Source organism: Macrobrachium nipponense, chromosome 30 (assembly GCF_015104395.2).
Source record: "Macrobrachium nipponense isolate FS-2020 chromosome 30, ASM1510439v2, whole genome shotgun sequence".
In the NCBI taxonomy this organism is placed as follows: domain Eukaryota; kingdom Metazoa; phylum Arthropoda; class Malacostraca; order Decapoda; family Palaemonidae; genus Macrobrachium; species Macrobrachium nipponense.
This window is the reverse complement of record NC_087218.1, coordinates 5201562-5211561: the sequence shown is the minus strand read 5'-3', so window position 1 is coordinate 5211561 and position 10000 is coordinate 5201562. Positions and strand designations below refer to the sequence as shown.

At 36.9% G+C, this 10000-nt stretch overlaps 1 long non-coding RNA gene across 1 annotated transcript in view; it reads right to left on the bottom strand.

The window, feature by feature from the left end:
- The window catches only part of LOC135202239 (uncharacterized), a 148484-nt gene extending 138526 nt beyond the window's left edge, over positions 1-9958 (bottom strand). Inside the window, exon 1 of the long non-coding RNA XR_010311695.1 lies at positions 9923-9958. This is a non-coding gene — a long non-coding RNA (uncharacterized LOC135202239). The remainder of the gene's footprint in view (positions 1-9922) is intronic.
- Positions 9959-10000: the final 42 nt, after the last annotated feature.

The following is a 10000-nucleotide window of genomic DNA, read 5'->3' as shown; positions in this document are numbered from 1 at the left end:
CTATCCAGAGTTGAAATAAAGGCCATCAGAAAAAAGACACCAGAATTTGAAAACTGCTTCACTCACACACAATGCCAACAAGCTCCGCTCAAATTCATCACAATTTCATGGCGCGGTACTACACCATCGCACATCGCTCACTTACTAGTTACCATGGAGAATAATGTTCACTGTGACACAGGCTTACTTTGAAAATACCGCCTATTTTGATGTCTTAGTGATTAAACACAAAAGAATGCGTCCTCTCTCTCTCTCTCATACATAAATACACAAACATGCGTGAGCACGGACTCACAAATACGTATATAGCACTGACCATATTCCTTTCATACAAATCTTGCATGCATTCATATGCGCAATCATTAGCACACCATGCATTTCAGTCAAAAGGCAATGCATTCCCACCCATAACCAATATTTGCAGGAAGGGCCTAGATCTGCATTGCCAAATTTTATCATTCACTTAGCCCGGGCAACCCGATGACCGATTCCTCCGGGACTGACAATGACCGCTGGCCTGACACACAAACCCAGTGGCCGTCAATTTCCATATCCACTCTCCTTTAAGCCTCTCAATTTCCGAGCTCCAATAAGCCCCAGCCAAACTCTTTCCCAAGGCCTGTGATTATCACGATACGCTTTTGCTTTTTTTTTTTAAATTTTTTTTTTCCAAGGATGCAGGGGAATAATATACTATCTCACTCGATCTGGTCATATAGCAATCCTTCCGTTAAGGAATATATCTAAAAAAATTGTCTATCCAGTTATCTATCTATCTATCTATGCATATGGTACATATATATATATACATATACATATATAGGTATGTATGTATACTTCATGTGAGTATTAATATGCATATGCAAGAAAGTAAATACACGACTAGCTAAAATAAACCTTTCGCTACCTCCTAGACACAGTTTGAAATTTTACCACAACGAGCACGTAAGACTCTCAGTTCCAGTATCAGAATAACTATGGAACATCAGGTAATTTGTAATATCAAACAAACACTTGGAAAGTCGGTGTATATTATGTGAATTTTTCCAGGTAAAAAGAAGATTATACAAAAGGAAAAAGGCACAACTGTCTCCAACCTTATAATCAAGAGTGATTACAACCAAACCTGAGGAAAAAAGGGAGGAAGGAAAGAAGTTCCCGTATGACAGCCTCCAAAACTTGTACTGGGTTTGTTCAAGATAAGAAAAAGATTGTTGTCGTCCCAAACTTATTAAAAAGTTATTAAAGGGAATCCCTTCCTACGTTACAAAACGCTAGGCATACAACACTATTCTCTCTCTCTCTCTCTAACGATGATGCAATTCATTTGTGAATGTCAAATTATGGCATTGAATACAAGTATATGCAAATCACATTTTTTTGTTTTTGTTTATTGTATATGGACTGATTTCAGATCCATGAGAAACAATAACGCCCTACTGATATTTTATTCTTGCATGAATTTCAAATAAAAAAAAATGACTTAAAAAAAAATTCTTTGTACAAAAGCATTGTATTTTCATTCTAATCGAAGCACCAAATGGGCCATTCTCCACCAAGAAAACAGTTGCAAGTTAATCTGGTGAAGAGAAATCATCATGAGTCTTCTGTTTCGACTCAATTTTCAAATTTCAAAACAAATTTCTGCCAGAATCGATAGTTACCTAAAACAGTTAATATAATTCGATCACCATTTCAGGAGCGTTTAATTCGTACTTTAATAGTTCATCTCCGAGAATGTGAGATAATGAGAGATTAAAATGAAAGGAAGATGACAAAAATACAGACACAGTTAGTCTTCATCAACTCGGCCCTTAGCTAGATACTCGTCAGATCTCGATAAGTTTGTCTGTGTTATTGCAGTAATCTCTTGTTGTCGTAATATATAAAAATACGATATTAACCCGTAAGTAACTCACAATCACTTGCTTTCGTTTACAGCAAGTATAAATTATATTAGTATAAGGAAAATCCACGTTATTTAATTTGAAATTAGTTCTGACAACCTTTCTCAAATAACAATGCTTTTAGTTTTCTGTAAAATGAAACTATTGAGATGGCTTTGTCTGTCCGTCTGCACATTTTCTGTCCGCCCTCAGATCTCGAAAACTACTGAGGCTAGAGGGCTGCAAATTGGTATGTTTATCATCCACCCTCCAATCATCAAACATACCAAATTGCAGCCCTCTAACCTTTGTAGCTTTTAACTCATTAAAGGTTAAAGTTAGATATAATCGTGCGTCTGGCAACGATTTAGGAGAGGCCACCATCGGGCCGTGGGTAAAGTTTCATGGGGCAAGGTTCATACAGCATCATACCGAAAGATAGATTTATTTTCGGTGGCCTTTATTATAAACTGTACAGAAAGCTCGATTGCGCCGAAGAAACTTAGCGCAATTCTTGTTTTCTTTAAGTCTTTGGTAGAATTACTTCGACCAGTTTCAGAACTATCGAGGACTTGGTGGATCTTTAAAAAGCTACTTATAAGTAATCATAACAACAGCTACTGTATTACACGTTCCCATTCCTCCAGATCTCGATCAATGGTCCAATTCCCAGGGCGCTGCAAACCTAACTCACTCACTCTAGGGCATGAGATCCTCCCCCTTGAGGGGCTGTTTTTGACACGATCAAAGGTCACCAGATGTCAGACTAATCACATTAAGAAAAGGTTTGATGATTGATTTATAGATTAGACTTTGTGGGCATCCATGCCAAGAGCTGGGGCAACTAAGGCCATTCAGAGCTGAAACGGAAATTGACAGTGACAAGGTTTGAAGGATTAACAGGAAGAAACCCTCAAAGCAGTTGCATTATGAATCAACTGTTACGAAAGGGTGGACAGTAAGATGGAAGAAAGAATATGTATGGAGGTACAGTAAGAGGAATGAAAGGGGTTGCAGCTAGGGGCCGAAGGGACGCTGCAAAGAACCTTAAATAATGCTTACATTACACCGCATGAGGTACACTGACGGCACTACCCCCTACAGGGGAAGAAAAGATTGAGCTTCAGGAGAGACCTAAGTGAGGCAAGAAATCGATAAAGGATAACCCTTAATTAAAAAGGCTCTCGTATAAGATGATCATCTTCCCGGAGAAAGCTCAGATCGTCATTACTGTTCTTATTTCATTCACACGAGTCGTGTGATTATTAACCGAGACGTAAGGTGAATTCAAAGTACCTCACTTTCAAAGGCCTGTCTTTTTTTATGTATTTCCTTTTCTGTGAGAGATGTATGTTTTTTTTGCGTCTCAATTAATTACTTTGGAAAAAAATGAAGGATATTAGTATAAAGTATTCTTCATCGCTATACGAAAAAAAACGAAGTCACCACAATTTCGAAGATGCAGTAAAAAGTGTACAAAAAATAATTAATTGCTTTCCGTAAACAACAAAACTAAAAGACCTTAACTGATATACATTCTAGCCAAGATCCTATATCTTCTAAATTTCGATCCATGGGGATATTATTCTCTCTCTCTCTCTCTCTCTCTCTCTCTCTCTCTCTCTCTCTCTCTCTCTCTCTCTCTCTCTCTCTCACCTAGCTACAAACTGAGCAAGAGTAAAAGATATCTTTCAAAAAAGTCAAAGGCATCGAGAAACGAAAAGATATAATTCTATCGTGTAATAATAGTTCACATTTTTATAAAAGAATCACGTCATTACTGGAAGGACAAAGGTCTCACACGTAATAAATCTAATAATGTATTATATCCTCTTTTCAAAAGGGGGTAATGGAACATGAGGTTTTTCTTGATATCTCAGAAACTACAGTTGGAACGTCCTTCGTTTGTTTGTATGGTGTTTCTATGTTCCATGGAACCAGTGGTAATTCAGCAACGGAACCAACGACTTTACGTGACTTCCGAACCACGTCGAGAGTAAACTTCTATCACCAGGAATACAATCTCTGATCCACCCCTCAATGGGAATGGACGAGAAACTGAGCTCGCGGTCATCGAGGTGGGACGCCAAGACCAACCGACCACGCCAACTTGATGCGTGGCCTTGCGTGATTAAAGCGACGCGAAAGGTCTCGCTGATCAATAAACAAAATGATCGTCGTCTAAAGGGAGCAAAATCACACAGAGAGAGAGAGAGAGAGAGAGAGAGTAATAATAATAATAATAATAATAATGATAATTCTTTATTTCCAATATTTACATTGGGTATTCATAAAATATAAAACTACGATTAGTAAAATCATCTTACAAATAGTTAAAATATTTGTTATTTTAGGCATACAAAAATTTGCTTAAGATTCAACAAAATCGACTAAAACTTTAGCAATTAATAAAATTCATCAATAATAAAAGAATATCATAAAATTAGAGAGTATTTACTCAAAATATAATGAGTAATAATTATTCTTCTTGAATATTAAAATACATTCTCATAGACCACATAATTTGTGTTAAAAACAAGTCATGTACAAATAGTATTAAAATAACACAAAGTAAAACAAATAAGCATACCAGATTATAAAGGACTAAGGATATCTTAATTTGTAAATAAAAGCCATCTTATCAATAAGTATTAACTAAAACTAACTCCAATATCTATAAAAGGACAGTAGCGCCTTCAAAAGCACTTTTAATATGACAATTAAGCATAGCCTTCAGTAAAACTTACACTAATCGGAACCATTTAAAATTAGTTTCTTCAAGTGTACATTAAAAGCGGCGCGAGATGATTTTTGTTTAATTGTGTCAGGTACTTTATTGTCTAATACTGGGCCTCGAATACTAAACTGGCTCCGGGAGCCTCTCTCTGTTTTCGCCCTTTCTACATCCAGATTTTCCTGCTGTCGAGTAGAAACCCCATTAACTGTGTGTACTGTTGGAAAATTATATAACCATTCAGGAGTTATTTTTCGTGTTGTTTTAAATACCAGATTACAAACATCTATGGTATATTTGTCTTTTATCTTTAACCGTTCTAATTTTTTGAGGTAAGGGGATATATGGTCATGTTTTTTTACATTACCAATAGCCACTCGGGCGGCAAAGTTTTGAAGTTTTTGAAACCTTTTCATTTGTGTAGGGCCAGTTACTCCCCAAATTCTTAAACAGTAGTTGATTATACTCATAGCCAGCGACTGAACAACTATTTTACGCGTAGAAGAATCAAATGAATCTTTTACTCTATTTAAATAAATTAAAGTACCCATCACTTTCTTATAAATTTCATCTATATGCGTTTCAAACGTCATATATCTGTCAAAATAAACACCTGGATTTTTTACAGCTTTCATGGGTTTTATCATATTTCCATTAAAATCTATTCGCACATTGTCTCCAATTTATGATATATATTGTCGGGAACCTATTAAAATGAATTGTGTTTTTTTTTTTTTTTTATTAAGAAGCAAACCATTAGTTAAGAAGTAGTATTTGGCCTTCTTTAGTATGTATTCTGCCCTATGAATTAGTTCGTCTATTTCATTTACATTTCTTTCAATTAAGATCTGGGTGTCGTCGGCGTATTGGATGACGAAACAGCCGGGTAGTGATTTTACCAGATCATTGACATATATTACAATGAGTATTGGGCCAAGAATAGAGCCCTGGGGTACACCAAACTACAATTTTTTGAGAAGACACAATTTGGCCCATTCTAACTGACTGGGATCTGTTATGTAAGTAATTGCAGAGTGTATCTATATTCAGTGATGTACATTTATCAAATAATATATTGTGATTCACGCTGTCGAAGGCTTTTGAGAGGTCAAGTAAAAGGAGCAGTGAGACTTTTTATTATCCATGTTATTATAATTCTTATCTGGTATCTTTAATAGAGCCGTTTCAGTTGATAATTTTGGTCTGAAGTCGTGTTGACTTTGTGAGATTAGACCATTTGTCTCTAGAAAATCAGTTAATTGAATAGCAATGATTTTTTCCAGAACTTTTGACAATATCAGTAGCAAAGATATAGGACGATAATTGGAGACGTCTTCCACTCTTATAAACAGGAATTACATGGGGATTTTTCCATATCTCCGGATACTGTTTAGTGGCTATAGATGTGTTAATTATAGCTATAAGGTAAAATGCAATAATGTATAACCCATCCTTAATGAAACGCAAGCTAATCCCGTCAGATCCAAAGGCATTTGTGTTTTTAGGATTTTTATAATTAAAATGACAGTATTACAATCAACAGGAGTAGGCTTATAAATATCTCATTCTCTAACTGGAATATTATATTTCCTAATTTCCTCTTGGGTTTTTTCGAAAGTTTTTTTTCCCGACCTCAGCGAAAAAATCATTGAATTTTTCAGCCTTAGAGTGTACATCAGTTACTGCTGGCAATGGCATAGAGCTCTTATCTGTTTTTTGTCCATTAAATAGCATATTTTTTTTATTTTCCAAGTAGCAGAAACGTTGCCTTTAGCTTTCTGATATTCGCTTTTGTAATACTGCTTACGGCTTCCAGCTAACTTTGAATTGACTCTCTTCTTCAGGTCTTTATGTTTTTCTCTCAGAGAGATGTTAAAAGTTGGATTTTTTAACTCACTTTTCAGTCTGTCTCTTTCTTTCGTGTCCCGCTTTATTTATAGCATCTGTTATCCAGGGCGCCCCTATAATAGGGGGACGAACGATTTCTTTCGTTCCAACCGGAGCACAAATATTTAGGCACGATGTAAAGACGTCGTTTAAAATTCCAACTTGGTTGTTTACATTGTCAGTATTTAAAATTCCGTTTAACAATTTATGTTAGTTCGTGAGAAGAAACACAAAGACGCTGATGTAGGAGTAAATTCTAGGACTGGGATCCCACCCCCACCTCCCCTCCCCCCCCAACCATATAACCCACCCGCCTCAACCGATTTCATCTCACACAAAACGCCATCGCTATCATCGCCACCACTTTGTCCCCCATCTCCAACACCTGCCTTCCACCCCCCCCCCCCCTCTCCAACACCCGCCTTGGGAAACGTGTGGGGAGATTGTGGGGGAGGTGGGGGGGGGGGGGGGGGGGGGGTGAAGAAGAGAGGTTCTACCTCATTGGGCACCTTGGAGCTCCACCTACTAACGCAATTTGTGTGCCTTGTTTTTGGTCCGTTTCCGGCGAGATGGAAGGAAACCTCAGCGCAGTTGAAGAAGAAGCACTATGAATCAACTGTCTGAGAGGTTGGAAAGTGAGATGGAAGAATGAGAATATGAACGGAGGTACAGCAAAAGGATATAGAAAGAGGTTGCTGCAGCACAGTCCAGAATCATTTATATAGTCCTTATCAAAAGCTGTTCAAGTGAGTCTATTATAAAAAACATGCTTTAAATAAAGTTTAATCTCATTCACTACTGTTCACTTTTGTTTGTTATCACTTTTAAGTGTGAATCATGATCCCAAAAACATGAGCCAAATCATTTCAAGTTCAAAAACACTAGGCCTGGACGTAACAGGTTAACTGGGTGGGCGGCTACCCACCTACCCACAAAAATAAACCGCCCACCTACTACTAGATTACTTTCGCCCAAAATGTCGGCTCAAGTGATTATATGAACGCCACTAAAACACTTCATGCTTCATGAAAATGACAGACCTTAACTATCTGTCGCTGAAGCTAAAAAATATATATTCACTAAGATATGACATAAAAAAAATGTTTTATCAAATAGTATTTTCATTATGTATGAACAAGTTGTTACCTCTAATTGTCACATTAATGCGCATAGTACAAACGTGCCATGTCCCAAAAGCATTCAATACATACGAGTGGTTGATTCAGTTCAAATCGTGACAGGCGCCAAAACTTACTCAAAATTCATTCATACTGAACAGCAACGGACTCCCTACTAATAAATACGTTTAAGAAAGCTTCATACAAACCACACACACACACACACACACACACACACACACAGGTACACAAATTACTGTGAAAAAAGTGAATGAAATCACCCATGCAAGATTAAGCAGCTCGAGTATGAATCTGGAAGCCAGTCAGTCTTTTCCCGGTTAGGGACTTGTAACATAGTGTAGAAATACATGACATAATACAACAATATGTTCTTCAGTATCGAAGATAAAATTATCATAAAAAACGAGCGTTCATAAAGATATACATGCCAATATAAACACCCTATGCATACAAATTGATAATTAGTACTGGTATGCAGATGACTCGACATAATATGGGCTAATACTCCTCAAATGTGAATTCCCATACAAAGGAAGCTCAGAGAGATGAGAGAGAGAGAGATGAGAGATAGAACGAGAGAGAGTGAAGGTGAGAAAAGCCGACAAGAGAGGATGATGGATATACATATAAACAAGACATACAGAGGAGCTCATGTATAAGCATGGTCAAACACCAACGACGACGACGAAGTCATAATTACAGCTGCGAGAAGGTCCCTGGGGTCTAAGGAAAGCAACACAAAAGCATGTAGACCTATTTAGTGTTCAACTTGCAGGCACCCAGATACTATAGATGATGTATAAACTCAGTTTGAACTTGTATTGCATTCGATATCTTGCACCAAATGCAAATGGTGTCACTGGCCCTTCCATCCTACATGAACCGACATAGCATAAGTAGAGACAATGATGTGTCTTTCCTCCTTTGAGAATATCAGAAACTATACTAAAGCGTCAATAATGCCTTCCACTTTTTTTCATGTAAAATACACGATCTAAAAAAAAAATAATAGGATGTCGAAAGTGCAGTATATACATATCTGTCAACACTGATGAAACGCCACAAACGATATATTATAAAATCAGGTCACCGAATTCCTGCTACTGGGCGTCAATGCGAACTTTGACTGTTTATCAGACATGCAGCGAATCGCAATTTTTATTCTAAATGAAGCAAGTTTCTGACTTCTCAGGGATGTCAGTAATTAAACAACCCTGCCCGCGTAGCCAAAAGTACAATTGCCGTTGGGAGACAAAAAGGAGAGTGGGTGATGACCTATAACCTCCGAGGAAAGGAACACATCACATACCATTATAACTAAAGATCGCGTCGCCTTTAATGCAAATGAACAAAATCTTCGAAACAGACTGACTATCCCAAACGTTAAGCCTCTCTCTCTCTCTCTCTCTCTCTCTCTCTCTCTCATTCATCAAAGGAGCCAACGAGGTTATGGGGGGAGGGGGGAGTTGACCAAATACGAATAAGAGAAAAATGCTTGCTACTTTCCAAAAAGAGGGTGACAATACAATGACCAAATGACTGACTTGGTCATGCTAGAGCGTCCGGAGTTGAACAGTTTGCAAATGAATTTCATAAAATATATGAGCTAGGAGTGAATAAAGTCCTGGAATACAACACGAAGCAGACGAACGATTGCATGCACCCCGATTTTAAATACTATACGAACGAAAACATTAAAACACAATCCGAACTTTAGCGCTTTTTCTATAACTGAACATTGTGCACCAAGACTATACAACAAATACTCCAAGAAGTGAAGATCATACAGGGAGAGAGCACAAAAAAAAAAAAAAAAAACTAGATCTTTCTATTCTGCAGGAGCTGCGATACTGACGAGAAAAACACTAAAAGACAATTAAAAAGTATAAGAAGCGCTCACAGTTATGAAAGAAATGTTTCAGAAGAAGCTCGTGGACGAAGTTAAATAAGAATAGACTTAGAAAATGCCATTAATTTCACAGGCATTAAAAAAAGTTACAAATACTATATATATATATATATATATATATATATATATATATATTATATATATATATATATATATATATATATATATATATGCGTTACGTTGTGTGTGTGTGTATGTATGTTTATGAAATGCAGAACTAACGAAAAAAAAAAACCATGATAAAAAACGAGAAAAAGTACCCCTAGCATTTCACCACTGGGGGGAGGGGAGTCAACAGTTAAAACTAATACACACTTAAATTCCTTCCAAAAGGATAATTTAAATGCACATAATAACTGGTACTCACCGAGCGATTGCTTCTGTAGCGCCACCGTTGCAAAGAAAAACGTTCTGAAAATGGAAAAATAACACTTCATTACACAAG